General features: G+C 51.9%; 1 protein-coding gene across 3 annotated transcripts in view; it reads left to right on the forward strand.

Annotated features, from left to right (window-relative positions):
• The window catches only part of SIL1 (SIL1 nucleotide exchange factor), a 100,812-nt gene that overhangs the window by 1,847 nt on the left and 80,471 nt on the right, over positions 1-18,494 (forward strand). For 2 of the 3 annotated variants that reach the window (XM_082063401.1, XM_082063402.1), the window contains exon 2: positions 3,051-3,188. The gene's annotated coding sequence lies outside the window, so the exon portion shown is untranslated. Of the gene's footprint in view, positions 1-2,635; positions 2,747-3,050; positions 3,189-18,494 lie in introns of those variants that run through there. The other variant, XM_082063403.1, reaches the window with a different exon arrangement.

Consider the following 18,494-nt stretch of genomic DNA (forward strand, 5'->3'; position numbering starts at 1 on the left):
GAGCAGCATTATTAGGGGATGAACTTCTTTCATTCTCCCTTTCTTTCTCCAAACTGCCTTAAAATGACCAGCCCGGACCGCGTTGGGATCTTTCAGCAGCTTCCAAGGTGTTTCCGTGGTGGAAACATCCCAAGTCTTACCCCAGAAACTTTGGTGTAGATGTGCAGTTTAACAGAGGTGAGCGCAGTGGGCTCTGCCACCTGTGTGACCACATATTTTCTAGATTTGAAGGGATCCAAATACGTTCCTTTTAAAGAAACAAGCTGGAAACTGGCAATTAAGTTGTCAGAACATCTGTTGGACCCACAACACCATCCCCTAAACCAGGGCTGGCAAACTCATCACCAGGGGCCGCGTCGGCCTCCCGGTTGCTTTCAAAGGGCCGAATGGAATTTTCAATTCCATTCGGCCCTTTGAAAGCAACCGGGAGGCCGACGCGGCCCCTGATGAAGATGATTTTGACATCTGTGCCCTAAAACACAGCAGGACCAGCGCTGGTGCTACCGCTGCACCTTCTCCTTTCTTCCAGTTGAGCATTATACACCTGAAACACTCTCCAGCATCCTCAAAACCTCTCCCTGCTCTACCTGGAAGCTGTGGTCAAGCTGGGCAGGTGTGGTTGAAAGCGTGTCATCTGTAACCCACGAATTTGGCAGGCAGGGGATTATTGGGATAAATTTAGGGATAATAGTCGGCCTTTCTATGTGTTAATCCTCTCAGCTCCCTCTGTGGCTTTTATAACCCACCTCATCTCTCTTACTGCTCAGCTTTCCCCTCTGAGAAACGCCGTTTAACTTGCTGCTTGTGAAGGAGGTGAATCAGCTTTAATTAAGATTTGTTGAGTGCTTTGTTGATTAAGCTTCCCGTAAAGGTAGTTATTATTTTTTTATTAACACGTAGGTATTCTTAGCACCTAAAGTGAAAAATGACACAACACTGAGGATGTTCTGGGAAGCAGCCCCATGGAAGGAGCTGGCGTGTGCTAACGAAGGCTTTGTCAAATCGCTCCTGGCTGCGATTAGGCGGCTCTGACTCAAAAAAATTAAATATATATATATATACATATATATATATATATATATATATATAAAATCCACTCAACTCACTGGGAAATCTTAAACATTCGTTCGGTGCAGCTGTGTGTGTTTGGCATCAGCTGTGCTGGCACAGCTGCTCTCACCTGATTTGAAACACCTTGTTTTGATGATTGCGATTGCGTTCAGCAATCAGCCCCCAAATTGTTCTGCTAGGGCAGGGAGGTGATGATCTTTATGGGCTGCAGCACATCGCCCAGATTGGTGGGGCTGTTTGGGGGTCTGAAGGGAGGAGGGAAAGTTTTGCCTTCCTTTTGAGCAGCCCAGCTTGGCATCTCTTGTCCTGCTGCGGATGGGGAGCCCGTCGTTGTGTTGCTATGTGGGTGCCCTTTCAGCAGGACAAGGAGCTCTGTTGAATTTTGGGGGAGAAAAGACTGTTAATTTAGCTCACTGCTGTCGAGGTGTAGGAGTGGCCAGGTGGAGGGTGTTAAAACGAAACTTGGGGCTGGAAAAGTCTCCTTGTCCGTGCCCCTGTCCTGGGGCCAGGTGAGAGATGCAGCTCTGGGCTGGGCAGCGGTGGTTGTTGGTGCAGATGGGGGTGAGTTCCCTCTGGGGCTTGAAATCCTGGTCTAGGAGAGCCTGGTACCTCATCTAACTCATCCTTGCAGCAAATTCAGTGAGCTGCTTTGTCTCTTGCTTTCACAGAATGGGGAGCCCAAGGGCTGGTGGTGAGGGGCTGGAGCACAAGTGTGATGGGAGCGGCTGAGGGACCTGGGGGGTTCAGCTGGAGAACAGGAGCTGAGGGGAGACCTTCTGATCTCTGAACTGCCTGAAAGGAGCTTGGAGCCAGGGGGGTCGGGCTCTGCTCCCCAGGAACAAGCGCCAGGAGCAGAGGAAACGGCCTCAAGTTGCGCCAGGGGAGGTTGAGGTTGGATGTGGGGAACAATTTCTTCCCCAAAGGGCTGTGGGGCATTGGAACAGGCTGCCCAGGGCAGTGCTGGAGTCACCATCCCTGGAGGGCTGGACAGACGGACATGAGGTTCTCAGGACATGGGGTAGTGCCAGGGGTGGGTTATGGTTGGACTCAATGATCCTGAGGGGCTTTTCCAACCAAAACGATTCTGTGATTCTTGTAATGAGCTGTTAAATGTTACTAATGATGCTGGAGGACGGGCTGCGTGTTTTACAGCGCTGAGGGCTCTGCTTGGTGCCCAGACCCTCCAGTTTGTCTGGACTTTCTCAGGGGCTGTGCCCATCACGGAGCGTGGCCCTCCAGCCCTGAGTCAGGAACCTGGTGTTTTTAAATCGCGGAGTGTTTAGCTCTTTGGAGCTGGAGCTGTGCTGTCCCAGCACTGACACTCCTCATGGTTTTAGTCCAGTCCCCGGTTTTCCTCGGCGTTACCTCTCTCTGCAGAGCGATTTCCCCCGTGCTGTGTTTGTGCGCTTGGTCTTTGTTTTTGCTGTCTCCAAGTGCAGTTCTTTGCATTGTTTTCCTCGCTTTTTATTGATTTGTGTGTGTTTTGGGAACTTTTCTTCGGTTTATCAATCCTGAGCGTGCCCTCTGGAGTGCTCCCAGCTCTTAGCTGCCGGGCATCCCCTTGGGTTTTGTAAAAGTACTTTGTTCAGGCCATTAATGAAAAGGATGAACAGAAGCAGACCTAGACTCAGCTCCGAGCACCCATATTTAGTAATGAGCACTGTGCCTCGTTAAGGTGAGCTCAATTAGTCAGAGTTCCTCTCAGTGCTCCCTGATTTCCACCCATTGCTCCCCAGGTGTCAGCTTTGGTAGCAGAGGGGTCTGTGCGGGGAATTGGTGTCCGGAGTGTCCTGCTCCCCTTTTTATCCTCACTGCTCCTGTCCTCAATGAAAGTTAAACTTGTCTGTATGTGACTGAAGCAGTAAAAATACATTTTTCTCCTCAAGCAATTCAAAGTTCCTTGTGTGGTTTCTCTGTTCTGGGCGGGGGGATATCTTGCTCTGGAAAAATGAATCACACTCATTTCTATCCCTGCACAGTGGGAGCGGCTGCAGGATACCCCGTTCCACCAAGGCTCAACGCAAAGAAGTGTAAGGAAGAGGAGTTACTTTAACTGGAATCCATTTAACTGGATGAAAACCTCCCAACAGGACCAGCTCTGACCGCCCCAGGGTTCTGTAAGTACCGAGCTGCTCTGTTCAGCTTTTTGAATTGTAAGAGGTTTGTCCTTTTCTGAAGTGCAGCCCCCCGCTATAACATCTTTCTTTGCTTGTCACTGGAACTGGGGGGTGGAATTTGGGCCTTGCTGAATTCAAGGACTGCACAGGGTTCCTCAGGACTGGGTGTCCTGACCAAATTTCAGTTCCAGGGGAGAAAATTCAGCCTCCCTGAAGCATTCCCGTGGTTTCTGTTGGATTGTTCCTTATATCTCCCCAGGGCTTGCATGCTGTTGTTAAACACCGATAGAAAGGTTGTGTTCCACTCTGGATTATGGGGGTGGATAAATTGCATCCTGAGGCCGGTTTGCAAAGCCTTTTGGTCTCTGTGGGATGCAAGGAGCTGTGTCTTGTTCTGGATGTCTGTTTGCTGATAATTCCATAGGATCTTCAGTGAGCAGGTTGTGAGAGTCCTGATTATACCGGTTCTCTGCACAGTCGGACTCTTTGCCCAAATAATTTGAAAGCCTGCTGCAGAGGGAGGACGAGGATGGAAGGATGATTTAGAAACCTCTGGGTCACCAGGGTAGGTGGGAAGAGGATGCAGATGTTGATCTGAAGGAGATACCAAGCCAGGTATATCCCTTTAAGCATCTAAAGAAAAAAGGGTTTTTTTAACCACTGCCACTTTAAACCCAAATAGTTTCTTTAATGAGAGTTTTTAAAGGTTTAGCTGTTAATTTTAGAATTTTTATTTCAAGCGTACTTCCATAAAATCAACATTTTCAACACAATGCTTTAATACCTTCCACGTTGGTGCTCATTTGCAAGAAATCTAAGTGCAATTATTTCTTATGTACCAGTTAAATCTATCAGCCAACAGATGTCAAATGTAGCAAAAATGCTATAATAATATTACGGTCTAATAATAGTTATAATGATTCTAATTACGTGGCATGGCTTTTGAGAGAGACAGGCTCTGAAATTAGTGCGAGTGGGATGTTTAACCTTGAACTGCAGAATCAGGGCGCATTCGGGGGTGCTTGGGCTGCACCGTTTCATCTTTGTTGGGCATCCCGTTCCCTTTATTTCCTCCAGCAGGCTGGGGGCAGCGGTCCGCTCTGCTTTAAACCTTCAGTGCGTTCAGAGGTGAATCGTGCTGGCGAGCTGTAGGTGAGCATGGAGTCTCCATCCCCAGTGCAATGTTCTCTGTGCCAGCTGTTTCACATCCACATGTCCCTCTGCCACCGTATTTTTCCTTTAGGAAGGATCCTGGGCTGCATCTTCTCTATTCTGGTGGGTTTTACCCACCCTCGCTATGTGCTGTGTGGTGTCTTGTGGTCCCAGTGCTCATTATTCTTGTGGAACCAGTAATGTGATGCACCGTGGGTCGCTCCTTGCCGCAGCTGTTCATTTGAATTTTGCATTGTGATGTTGGTGAGGGGTCCCTGATTCGCAGAGAAAGATCCTTTTGGCAGAGGAAGCCCCGCATTGGCTGGAAGGTGACAGCTTTCAATGATTATATGCCAGGCGGAACGTGTTCCCTCCAAATAATATATTCATATGCTGATGAGAACTCAGCGGGACCTCCGGGAATTCGGCTGTCGGTTGCTGATCCCTTTTATCGTCTTCCTGTAAAATGGATCCAGAAGTGCCCTTGCAAGGTTTTCTTCTTCGTGATCAATGTGCAGAGTCTGTTGGAGGCCTGTAGTCAGTGGGGTTCCCCAGGGTCAGCACTGGGTCCAGTCCTTTTCAACCTGTTCATCAATGACCTGGATGAACATACCGATTTGCACCCTCAGCCGGTTTGCTGATGATCCCAAACTGGGAGGACGGGCTGACACACCACGGGCTGCGCTGCCATCCAGAGACCTGGCACAGAAGAACCTGATGGATTCAATCAGGGCAAGTGCAGGGTCCTGCAGCTGGGGAGGAACGACCCCCGGCACCAGCACAGGTTGGGGTGACCTGCTGAAAGCAGCTCTGCAGAGAGGCCCTGGGAGTTCTGGGGGACAACAGGTTGGCCATGAGTCACCAATGTGCCCTGTGGCCAAGAGGCCAATGGTACCTGGGGTGTGAGGAAGAGTGTGAGCAGCAGGTCAGGGAGGTTGTTCCTGCCCCTCTGGGGACGCCACGTCTGGAGTTGTGGGTCCAGTGCTGGGCTCCCCAGTTGAAGAAGGACAAGGAATTACTGGAAGGAGTCCAGTGGTGGCCATGAAGATCATGAGGGGTCTGGAGCATCTTTGTGATGAGGAGACACTGAGAGAGCTGGGGCTGTTGAGCTGGAGAAGCTGAGAGGGATGTGATCAATAGGATTAATATCTCAGGGTGGGTGTCAGAGGATGGACCAGACTCTGTTCAGTGGTGCCCAACGCCAGGGTGAGGGGCAACGGGCACAGACTGAAACACAGGAGGGTCCATCTGAACATGAGCAGAAACTTGTTTGCTGGGAGGTGCCAGAGCCTGGCCCAGGCTGCCCAGAGCGGGTGTGGAGTCTCCTTCTGTGAGACATTCAAACCGCCTGGACCCACCTGTGTGATCTGCTCTGTGACCCTGCGTGAGCAGGTGGGGCTGGGGATCTGCAGAGCTCCTGCAGCCCAAGCAGCCCGGGGCCGTGTGATTTCCAGCCTGCTTGTGGGCTGGCTGCTGTGCTGCTTGTGACAGCCCTGCCCGCTGTGCTCCGGGGCTCCCGCTGCTGAGGGCTCTGCCATCTTCAGCCTTTTTGTCCTGGTGCTCCGATCGGTACCTTTGGTGCATCGCCATGGAGATGGGGCTGTAGGAACCACAGGGCCCAGTCGTTTCCATGCGCCCATGAAGAAGGATGCGGTGATGGGTGATGCTTGTTTAGGGAAAATGATTCCTCTGAGTAAATAATTTGTCAATGAACACTTGGCATCGCCCCAGGTGCTATTAAGGAAAAGATAAATCTTGGATCTCTTCAGGCCTGAGCTGTGAGGCTCATATAATATTCACTTGCTTTTTAACATGCTCTTCGCTTTGCTCAGCATCAGGCGTTGTTGCCGTGACCAGTGCCGACTCACGAACCTGCTTGTACTTGTACTTAGCCTCAGAAACCAAAGCTCCCTTTGTTTTTCCCCTCCTTGTAAATATTAGCACAATATTTCTCATCCTGCTGTGAGAGCACCTTTCTGCATCCCTTTTCTACCAGTTGAGAGTCCAGATTTTCCCTGCGCTCAGTCGCTTGCATGAGTTTCCTGCCCGGTGACGGGTCCGGCTCCGGCCGGGGTTCCGAAGGATGCGTTGAGCTCTCCCAAATGCCAGAGAGTGCAGGCACGTCCCCGGCTTGTCACACTGTGCCAGTGCACCCCGGACACCCATGGGCTCGTGCCGAAACCTCCGTGGGGCTGCGGGAGCGCTGCCCTCCGTGCTCGCTTTTCCTCCCCTTCCCGGTACACGGAGAGCCACATGGACACGGTCTGGAAGAGCCTCCGGCACCGCTCTGCCTCGTCACCTCCACCTCTCGTTTCAGATCGTGTTTGTAAACATCTCTTTGCCCTTGCTAAACGCTGTATCTCTTAATTTCTTTCTGCAAGAGTATTATTTAATTTGTAAATGTTTTAGGACCTTATTTGAAAAATACGATATGAAGCCGTATTTCATTTTCTGTAATGATCCGCTAATGCAGGCGTATTTCAAAGGCAGGCTGTGCAGCACTGTGGGGTTTAATTAAATTCTGTTTTTCAAGTAAGCATCAATAGACAGACAATAACAAATGGTGGGTGCTATGGATACAGCACAGTCATTCCGTTTTCTTTTCCAGGGATCTGGAAGTGAAAATGTATAGCCCTTCAAATGCACTTGGCCTGCTCACCATTGCAGCTTTAGTGCAGTTACGCAATTTAGGGAGAGTTTTTTTCTTTTTACTCGTAGTTAATTTTCTTGATGTCATCCTGCCCACAAAATAAACTGGTACGCTATGGAAAATTTGCACCTGGAGCCTTGGGTGAGCTGGGTTCTGCTGCAAGCTCCGGACTTAGTTTGGAATATTGAGTTACATTACGGCTTGTAGAGATGGGTCATTGTGAGGGTTACAAAACCCAAGGGCTGGCTGTGAGGTTCTCATTCCTTCGGTGGAAAACGCTGCTCTCCGGTGACTGGATGTGGTTTGTGCTGCCACTGGGAGGTAAGAATGATGTTGTTGCATCCAACATTGTTGTACCCGAATCAGGAATAAGCAAGTGGCTCTTGAAAGTGTTCTGTTCCGTTTCTTCCAGCAAGCGTGGGGTAATCAAGTGCAAAATGTATGCAGAGGAGCTTGGGCAGGCTGAGCGTCAGCGGGAGGCTGTTGGAAATCATAATGGCCACTCACAAGCGTGGCACTTGTACAAGTTTTCTAGGGGCGAAGCAATTTGGCGGTGGTGACGTAAATGGGCTCCTTTGCTTGGGTTTGCGCAGAGCATGGCTTGAGGAGCACAGCGACATCGCTGACTGGAGGATCCTTGAGTTCAGCTGCTTTCTGGTGGCTAGTGGTTTTGTTCTCTCCCAGGTTTTGGGAAAACTCACTTTGTTTAAAAACATAACCAGAATTTGGTGAGGAAATCAGTGTGAACGCCCTGGACTCCTGCAGCACCACAACTCTTTGATTTCTCTCTGAAATCTCTGTGAGTCAGAGAACTGAAAAAAAGGTTAATTTTTCAGAGGATGACCCCATGTCCTTTCTTCAGAGATGTGAGTTCAAGCCGTGTCCTGATTGATGCCTGAAGCTTTCCCCGTTTAACCCACCACGAGTGGCTCCTGGGTGCGTGCTGGCCGTGCCGCGCTGCCGCCTGCCCCGCTCACTGTGCACGGGGCTCTGTGGTGGAAGCGGGAGCGTGCGAAGCCTGGGGGAGCCTGCAGGAGCCTGCAGGAGCCTGCCTCTTGCTTCGCTGCAGCTGTAGGTGCCTGAGGAGCATCGCTGTCAGTGGCAGGCTGCTGTCTGCTGACCTCCTCCTCTGTGCCGTCTTGGTTTAATGCTCCCCACGCAGCCCGTGTTCTGCTCCCTCTGCAGAGCAGCACCACGAGTGCTTTACAGCCCTGCCACTGCACGTACCGGCTCATGGCGCTCCCTGCGCTGGACCAGACCCTCGTAGGAAACAACAACCCTGACCAAGTAAGGCTGGCGAGACGGTGTCACAGAACCCCAGGCTGGCGGGGTTTCAGGACCTCTGCAGATCCCCAGCCCACCTGCTCACGCAGGGTCACAGAGCAGATCACACAGGTGGGTCCAGGCGGTTTGAATGTCTCAGAGAAGGAGACTCCACACCCGCTCTGGGCAGCCTGGGCCAGGCTCTGGCACCTCCCAGCAAACAAGTTTCTCTTCGTGTGTCCGGTGCTTGATGCCAGTCCCTGTGGCTGGAGAGGAGTCCCGGTACAGTTAAAACAGTGTCTAAATATAACTTGTCATGAGGCATTAGATGCTCGTTAAATAAGTTCTCAAAAAAAACCCCATGCAGCTGAGGTTTGTGCTGGTAGTGCCAACACCAAGGTCATGCCCTGTGCCTGCTAACTTGTTCTTCCCTTGTTCCTCACTTTAGGCTGCCAGACTTTCCCTTTCCTTTTGTTCTTTGTCTTTTTGTTGATACGTAGTGTCACTTGAGGATCCCTTGCTGGGCTTTGGGGCAGGCCGTTGCTTTTTGGTGACTTGAGATGGTGTCTCTTACTTGTCTTATCCTTTCTTTGGATCTCCTGCCCCTCTCCCGTCTGCTCTCACTTTGTGATGCTCTCACCTTCTTCTGGGGCTGCTCGCGCTTCCCATCGAGGAACCTTGGGCAGACCAACTTTTCTGGGACCATTGCTCATATTCTATGGATGGGATTGTTTTCCTGGCCATGGTGGGGCTCAGGCGGGTGACCCCAGATGAAGCACATTGGCACCTGGAACATCTGGATCCAGCAGCTCAGCCCTGGGCTGAGGGATTTGCCCCCGTGCAGACAGTAAGTGCTTGAGCCTGGTCTTTGCAGGGGCAGGCGGGTGATTTGGGTTCCTCATGGTACTGACTGGCACGGTTAGATCTTGCAGATATGCCCAGAGCAGGTTTAGGGGCAAAAATGCTCTAGAACTATTTAAAAGAAAAAAAAATGTAATCTGTAATTCAAGTTTGGGGGAATTAATTTATAGTGAGAGCGTGAGGAGGAGTGCTTGCTCAGGCAGACGATAATCCATCGCGGCACGTTACAGCACCAGGGCTCTTGGACGAACATCAGCGGCCTCAACGCCTCCCTGGGACGAGCGAGACACTGGATGAGGAACGTGAGGTTCCTGGACTATGAGGAGCTTCAGCACAGAGTGGAGATTTGAAGACCAAATTCCTTTTAATGATGGATATTGTTGACGTCTGTCTCGCACGGAGCGCTTCACAGGAACAGGCTGTGTTGTACCGATGTGGTTCAAAAATGAAAAGTGCGCTGGTCTTGTAAGCACGTGGGGCTGACACCGGCCAGCCCGGTTTCTTGCATTTCTCCTTTGGAGTTTGGCAGCCGTCCGCTTCAGGGAGCGCAGTGGTCTCCAAAGGCTTTATTTGATGTGACACATGACAAATTGTTTCTGCTGGCGGGTGCTGGAGGCGCAGTCTGTTCGCTGGCAGCCGCGGCTTCACAGCACCGAGGAAGTTGGGGAAGGCGAGTCTGCCTTCCTCCTCCTCTTTCTCCTCCTCCTGGGAAGTTCCAGCAGAGTGTCTGATTAAACCCACCTCCCGTTCCAGCCTCCTTTTTGCCAGGTGTTAAATGGTGCTATTTGCATAGATTATTAATGTTGTTTGTGTGCTAGGTGTTCCTGCAGATGCTCGTTGTGTTTCTTGTTGCGCTTCGGTGTGCAAAGCCTGCGCTTCTGAAGCCGGACCTGGTTACCATTAAAGATGCTTTGTTAAGTTGTTTTTTTTAGGACAGCCTTTTAACTCTGTAATGAGGGGTGAAATACTACATTCCTCAGCAGAATAAAAGTACACGTCCCCTGTGAGATACTGTAAATACATTTTATGTGTTCTATTACCTGCAGTTTCAAGAATATGTCCCCTAAACATTTTAATCTTGTTTTCCAAAGTTGTCTCAGGGTGAGCAATCATTCCTATTTGCAACTTTGGGAATAATTACTGCGTTCGTTAATTTCTTCTGTTTCCTGCTGCCCATCTATTATTGCTTTGGAGAGGGGAAAAAACCCTCTCTGTAAATCTCCACCAAAGCAGCGCTGGGCTGCTGTTACGAAACAGAAAGGAGGCAGGACAATAAGGGACGCGGTTCATCAGCCGCCCCGCTTTTGTCCTGCAACTAAAAGCCAGTTCGGAGGTTTTTTTGCAAGGGCTGTTTGCTTTGGTCCTTTTTTTGCTCTTTCTTTAAGTACAGACTGAAAAAGCTGGAGACTGGAGGCCACTGTAATTATGGTTTCTTCCTGAATAGCAGAATAAATGTGCCATTTAATGCATAAATGACAGGGTCCTTGCCTTGGAAAAAATATGCGGCCTGACCCTAATTCTGCAAAGTCTCTAAGTGTGAGTCACCGTCCCTGCCTGGTGCTGGGTGCCCTGGGATCTCACGCTCCCTGCATCGGGGTCGCTGCCAAAACTTGTCTCCGCGTGTGATGTCTGCGGTCACTTGTCATTGGAACAGCCTTGATTCCTTGGGCCCTTCGCAGGCTGGTGCTGCTCAGCTCCGGAGATGTGCCAGTGTGGGAAATGGCTCTTTTTAGGGTATTCGCTAACAAAAGGATGTTCCTTTTAAATGGCTGGGTCTCCTGCTGTTGCTCCAAACTCCGGATGAGAAACAGTGGAGCTTGTCTTTTGAACTGAAGGATGCTGAGGTTATGAACAGTTGTCCCTTGGAAGAGAAAATCACAGGGGAAAAGCACTTGCTTCTGGTTGCATCTCTGTTTTCCTCCTTCCCTAGTCCAGTTTTTGGGCTGCTGGGGCCTGACTTTGCCGTGGCCAAGGGGCAGCGGGACGGAGTGGAGGCGCAAGTGTGATGGGAGCGGCTGAGGGAGCTTTGGGGTTCATCTGGAGAACAGGAGCTGAGGGGAGACCTTCTGATCTCTGAACTGCCTGAAAGGAGCTTGGAGCCAGGGGGGTCGGGCTCTGCTCCCCAGGAACAAGCGCCAGGAGCAGAGGAAATGGCCTCAAGTTGCACCAGGGGAGGTTGAGGTTGGATCTGGGAACAATTTCTTCCCCCAAGGGCTGTGGGGCATTGGAACAGGCTGCCCAGGGCAGTGCTGGAGTCACCATCCCTGGAGGGTTGGACAGACGGACATGAGGTTCTCAGGACATGGGGCAGTGCCAGGGATGTGTTATGGTTGGACTTGATGATCCTGAGGGTCTCTTCCAACCAAAGTGATTCTGTGATGGTGCTGTTCCTGGTTGATCCCCCGGCTCCACAGGGCGGTGTGCACGGTTTTGGGGACCCATGGCCTGGCAGCAGTCCTGCTGTTTGGAAGCTTTACTTCTTCTTGGAGCCTCCCTGCATGACCCAGCGTTTTGCACACCTGTAAGGTCCAGACTCACACTTCAAACGTCCGTAGCGAAGCGGTTCCCGGAGCTTTCCCCGTTGAGAGGAGCCACGTGGCCCGCGCAGCCCTCCAGCGCGGTGAGCGGGGCGGCTGGCAGCACACACAGGCTCCCGTGGTGGCTCAGGCGTTCCCAGAAATGCTGTTTCATAACGTCTGCTGGGATTCGTGGGACATACAGAGGCAGGTTCCCTGCATTGTCATTGTGACATAAGGATTTAAGGTTGAGGAGCTCTTTGAAGCACCAGTACAGCCTGTTCTGCTGTGACAAGGTGGAGCTGAGTGCCAGCGCAACTGTTCTTCCCCAAGAAAATGCTGTTTGGCACAGATCACAAGCTGTGGCTCTGCTGCTGTTTGAAGAGACCAGATGAATCGCAGAGACGGGGCTCTGTGCAACGTCGATCTGCCCGTCAGAAGCCGAGGAGCTCAGGTTGCTGTCCTTTATGTCCAGGCAGCAAAAGGAAAGAAGGTCTGTGCACCGGGAGTCACTCGGGGCATCAAAGCTCTGCGTGGCAGAGGCTGATGAAGCAAAAGGCAGGACGACTGGGGATATCTAATAACGGTGGTGGGGCCTCCAGAGGGGTCTGTGAAACCTTGTCCTCTGCTGGAGGCCTCCAGCCCGCACCGACCTCTGAGGATGTGGACATGCGATGTCCTGTGCTTCGCAGTGCCTGAAGGATTGTGTAATTAAAATGATGCTGTACTGTCACATTTTCAACTATCTTTTGCCATACGTTGCTACAAGTAACGTCTAAAATAGCTCTCCCTATCTGACAAGAGATGAGAGAAGAAATGTATTCTTCAGCGGTGGACTTTTGCATTTGATAGTGGTTTGTGCGCAGGTGGTTTCTTTGCTGCTTCTCTGATTTTTATAAGCTTAAAACAGTGCCCAAGGACCAAGGAAGCCTGCAGCATCTTGATCCGAGGGGCAGCATGACCACGTGTCGCTCTGCAACCATCTCACAGGCAGGAAGGCAGAAAACCCTTCCCCAAAGTACAGGTGGCAGGTGATGAAGAACAGGAGAGGGAAGGAATTATGTTCTCTTTCAGCTTCTCTGGCTGTGCATTTATTTCTGCATTTGCAGCCCTTGGAACTCTTTGCTGGTTTAAATTTCCTTAGGAAAAAAATAAAGCAGCGGCAGGAATGCAGCCCGTGCTGGCTGCTCTGCTTTGACTCCGGCTGGGGGGCTCTTGCGCTTGGGGAGCAAGACTCTATTTCTAATCTTGGTGGGAAGCACCTGGGCCAAAGAATGGGAATGGTGGTGAGAGTTGCTTCTAGGTGATTGTCCTGGTAGTCTCTCTGTTCTCTCTTAATACTCATGCTTGTCCCAGGGATTTTTTAATTGCTTATGAAAGGCGTCTTCTGAGACCATATTAAAGGTACTGATGCAGCGAAAAAAATAGGTAAACTTGAATAATGCCTTTTGTCCAAGCATGTGATCATAGAATCATTTTGGTTGGAAAAGCTCCTCAGGATCATCGAGTCCAACCATAACCCACCCCTGTCCCTGCCCCATGTCCTGAGAACCTCATGTCCGTCTGTCCAGCCCTCCAGGGATGGTGACTCCAGCACTGCCCTGGGCAGCCTGTTCCAATGCCCCACAGCCCTTTGGGGAAGAAATTGTTCCCAGATCCAACCTCAACCTCCCCTGGTGCAACTTGAGGCCGTTTCCTCTGCTCCTGGCGCTTGTTCCTGGGGAGCAGAGCCCGACCCCCCTGGCTCCAAGCTCCTTTCAGGCAGTTCAGAGATCAGAAGGTCTCCCCTCAGCTCCTGTTCTCCAGCTGAACCCCCCAGCTTCCTCAGCCGCTCCATCACACTTGTGCTCCAGCCCCTCACCAGCTCCATCACCTCCTCTGCACTCTCTTTAGTATTTCAATGTCCTTCTTATGATGAGAGGCCCAAAACTGACCCAGGATTCAAGGTTTGGCCTCCCCAGTGCCGATGTTGCTGCAGCCCTTAGTGGAAGGAGCCCTATGGTTCCTTGGTCACACCTGTGGTGCCCTTGTTATAAACTGGAGGGACTGAGCCCGGCATGGGGAACAACGTGCCCGGATTCCCGCAGAGAAGGGCCCCGGCAGCAGTCCCGAGGGACCCTGCTTGGCAGGAGGTGCCGTTCACCCCCGCGGAGCTCCTTGTTCCCCTTCAGGGGAGGGTTTGAGGTTGTCTCGTTAGCGCTTGATTCTGGGTTTTGCTGCTGGTGGCTGTTCTGGCAGCTCCTGTGTGGGTTCAAAGTGAATCCCAGTGGCTTTTCAACTGGAAACTTGCCACCAAACTGGGAGCGTGGGGGAGCGCAGGCCGCTGTCAGGGGAGGTCCTGAGCTGGGCATCCCTCCAGGTGTCAATTAACCCCATGGGTTGCGCTGCCTCGTTAATCCCAGCCGCATAGCAGAGCCCATGGTGGGCGAGCCGCACGTTCGCTGCCCGCACACCGCGCTGCTCCTGCTGCCACCTGTGCCCGCGGGTTGTCACACCCTTGAGAGCTGTCACCGCTGCCCTCCAGAGAGGTGACAAAATGCATTTTTCATAAACTTGGCAGTTCCCTGTTCCTGGTGGTCGTGGCAAGACAGGCTGAGATACAGATGCAGGGGATAGAAGCTTGTACAGTGTGGTGTGGGTGCTGCTGCGCCAACCGTGTGCCCCATCCATCAGCACTGGGTTTTTATAACACTGAGCCTGAATTTTGCATGATTTTTAACCTTTTAATTGAGTGTCTTCGTAGGGAAGCTGGCGCCTGACAGGGCAGCAGGTTGTTATTCAGCCTGAGAGCCACGAGCAAGCAGCAGGAATTGGAAAACATAAAAAGCTGTTTCCAGAGAGGCTGAGGATGCCAATTAAACCTTTGGCTCCTTGTGGGTCTGGCTGCAGTAGGACATGAGGGTGCCCGTGTCCCAGCTCGTGCGGGCTGTGCCTGTCCTGTTAGGTTGTCCAAGCTTGGGAAAGCAGAAGGTGTAAAAGAATACGCTGAATGCTGTCACACTCTCAGGTTAGTCCAAACCAAGGTGTCACCTTGCAAATAGGGGCTGATAGAAACGATAGATACTTTTCCCCTCACGTGTATCACTCGCTTGTATGGGCTGTGCATGGGAAACTGCAGCGAGGAGCAGAAGGGAGCAGGTGTGGGCAGGAGAGTTGTTCTCTGGGGTTTGGGGATGAGGAAGGGACAAGCGGATTGGCGTGTTTGAGGTCATGCTGTGTGGCAGCTTTCAGAAAGATGTTGTCCCAAACATCCCTGTGAATCCCTTCTCTCCAGGCAAGTCCTAAATTGGTGCAAATCAGCCCCTTTTCTGGTACGGACCTGAAGGTGCTCGCCAGTCCCGGAGCTCTGCGGAGTGTGGCTGTCGTCTGCCCGTGCAGGCAGTCGTGGGGCCCTGCGAGAGTGGCTGCCAGAAGTCTAGATAGATGCATTTTTAAATAACTAATAAATGATAATTCAGCCCTCTGATCTCCGAGGCTCGCTCTGCTATCGCGCGCTCCGTCCCGAGCGGAGCAGAAGGTCCCCCGTCCTGCACCCAGGGCTCCCTGGCACGGGGGCTCCGAGGTCGGGATCTCCCTGGGCTGTGGGCCTGCTGCCATCGCTGCCGACTGGGCCGGGGGGTGACAGCAGCCTTGCTGCCTTCAGCCACCCGAGCATCAAGCTCTTGCCCTCTGGAGAGCAGCCTTTTCTGTGAACGCTGGTTTCTGATGGAATGCATTAAGTAAATTTAATGGATGGACTAAATGATGGTGAGGCCCCACCTTGAATACTGTGTTCAGTTTTGGGCCCCACATCATAAGAAGGACATTGAAATACTAAAGAGAGTGCAGAGGAGGTGATGGAGCTGGTGAGGGGCTGGAGCACAAGTGTGATGGGAGCGGCTGAGGGACCTGGGGGGTTCAGCTGGAGAACAGGAGCTGAGGGGAGACCTTCTGATCTCTGAACTGCCTGAAAGGAGCTTGGAGCCAGGGGGGTCGGGCTCTGCTCCCCAGGAACAAGCGCCAGGAGCAGAGGAAACGGCCTCAAGTTGCGCCAGGGGAGGTTGAGGTTGAATCAGGGGAACAATTTCTTCCCCAAAGGGCTGTGGGGCATTGGAACAGGCTGCCCAGGGCAGTGCTGGAGTCACCAGCCCTGGAGGGGTTTAAAACATGTGCAGACGAGATTCTTAGGGACATGGGTTAGTGCTAGAGCTGGGTTATAATTGGACTCCATGATCTTGAGGGGCTTTTCCAACCAAAATGATTCTATGTTTAACGTTAAAACTGTGTGGGGTTGTTTGTATAAACAACAGGGTCGCAGTTGCTGGTTGGGTAGAAGGGGCGCTGGTGGCTTTAGCTGTAAATGACCAGCAAAAACCATTTGTTGGCCCCTGTGTGGAGCCGTGGCCGGTGCCAGGTGCTGCCGAGCCCTCTCCTGTCGCTGGGAACGTCCCCGCTCCGCTCTCACCTGCTCCCGGCAGCGCTCGCAGGAAAGCCCAACATCCAGCAGAACAGTAACTGAGCTGGTTAGAGGGGCTGATATTAGCTAAGCAGGCAGCCTGTGGGGGCTATTAATATTTATTGTTATTACTGGTTAGTGGCAGCCATAAAAGCTGCGTGATTGTGTGGCTCTGTAAGCACGTCTCTGCCACGGGTATCCTTCACCTCCCTCCCGTCCCCACCGGCCCGTGTCAGAGTTTCTCCCTGTGCACTGATCCCAGTTCAGGGCTGTGCCAGGCGGCACAGGCTGAGCCTAATGGCAGAGCTTGAGCTGCGCTTTATTCCTGTCAGCCTAAAAGCGTGGCCTCCTTGCTGCGTGGGTTCTCCGTTGGCAGCCAAATACGGGAAGGTGTTCCCACAACTTCTCCTTTGTGTAGGAGTGTTCTTAACATGCCGGAGCAGAGTCTTGGTAGGAGTAAATGATGAGGAGCAAGCAAAGTAAGTAAAGCAAGCAAAGAGTAAACTTCTTTTTAAACAATTTCACAAGCATATTGCAGTAGTACTGCAGCTGCACGCTCTCTGCTGAAATCTTGGTGGTGTGAGGGTGTTTGCAGACAAGTGGTGCTCGCTGTCCCGTCTTTCACCCGCGTGTTGTGGGGCTCGGTGCCGCGGTGGGGCCCTCGGGCAGGGCTCTGGGCGCAGGGGCTCCCGCGTGCAGCGCTGACACGAGCGCTGTCCCAGGGCAGGGGGACGAGAGAGCGCCCTGAGCACGGCAGAGGCAGGTGCAACGTCAGACCCGGAGCGAAGCTGCACGGAGCCCGGTGTGATGGGTCCGTACCAGAGCACCCCGGTCCTGCCCGCTTCGTCCTGGGACAATCGGGGACAAAGAACTGGGGCTCCATCCGGAGCGTCTCACAGTCCTTGAAGGACGCTTTTCATTGTGTTTGGTTTTGTCATTCAGGGCTCTTTCTTCTGCTTTGCATAAGGTGTTGGGTTCATGATTATTATTTTATTCTGTTTTAATTATTAACTTTTATTCGGATCCAGTTCTTTGATCAGTCAAGTGTATTCAGGTCTTTTCCAGGATCTTTGTAGTTTTAATATTGGATTTAATGAAGGAGAAGGTTCACACCTGCCTCCTTTGGGGAACGTTGCTGCTCAGGGCCTGGCTGTGACAGGAGGTCCTGGGGCTTCCTAAGTGCCTGTCGATCGCGTTTGGAAGGTCAGGACCTGTGCTCTGTCTTACGAGAGCCGTTGGGGTTTTGCTATGGGCAAATTGTCTTCCGAAGGCTCCCATTTCCAGAGGAAATCCAAGAAATCCTGTGCTTCATGCCAGAAGCCATGGTGCAGTGTCCAAATCTTCAGGACTGAGCCCTGCTAAGGGTCTGGGCCCGTGTCCACCAAAACACAAGTATTTCCAGGCTGGCTTTTCGCAGGTTGGTGTGTATTTAGCAGGAGCCTTGGTGTCTCTGTGCCTCTGGAAGAAGAGGATGATTGTACCTGCAGGCTGGTCCTGCTCACGCCTCTGCAAGCAGAGGGTTGTGCAGACCCGACTGTAATGAATGGGGGTGGGCAGAGTGTCCTGTGGGCTCCTGATCCTCCGTTTGTCCACCAGCTGTTTCCTTTCTTACACACAGGCTGAATTTGACTCAAACCTCTTTCTCCAGTGGGGGCACCAGAGGAGGGACCGCCAGCCCCGCAAGGTGTCCGGCTGATACCACTCTGCTCTTCAGCAGCAATTCAGCAACAACGGCTGCTTGTCACAGACCTGGGGACCCTGTTGCTCAGAGGAAGAAAGTTTAGGGCCAGGCCAGCTAAATTTCCTTCTCTTTCTCTATTGCATTGCATATCACTTAGCACAGGGGTGTCAGACTCATTGGCACGGGGGGCCACGTCAGCCTTGTGGTTGCCTTCAAAGGGCTGAATGGAATTTTAGGACTGGATAAATGTTGTAATAGTTGATAGTGAATAGCTGATGTGGCCCCCGCTGACAATGAGTGTGACACCCCTGACTTATCACATCGTGCTGGGCTCAGCACCGATACAGCATCATTGAAATGACTTTGTGTTCAAACAGGGATCTTGACACTGATTGTGGTATGTGACCTGAGCACATCTCTTCACTCAGGCATCTCAATTTACACGTCTGTCTTTAAAACAGTTCCCTTAACTGCTATTGCCCATCAAGCTTTAGCTTCAGCCTAAGAGGCTGGGAGCGCTTGGTGGTTTTTGCATCACTGGTTCAGCTGAAGGGCGCTGGGGATGTGTCCCTCGATGTCCTTCATCCTTTGGTTGTTCTCCAGTGCTGCCCTGTGAATTATTTGTGCTTGAAAACACGCAAAGTGCTGTCGGTGCTTTCATTACCACCGGCCGTCTCGATGAAGGGTGGCTGCATGCACGTCCTGCCCAAACTAGTTAATTAGCGCACAGTTTTGCAAGATTTATAAT

The sequence above is a fragment of the Streptopelia decaocto genome (genome assembly GCF_964273445.1).
Source record: "Streptopelia decaocto genome assembly, chromosome: 12".
Lineage (NCBI taxonomy): Eukaryota > Metazoa > Chordata > Aves > Columbiformes > Columbidae > Streptopelia > Streptopelia decaocto.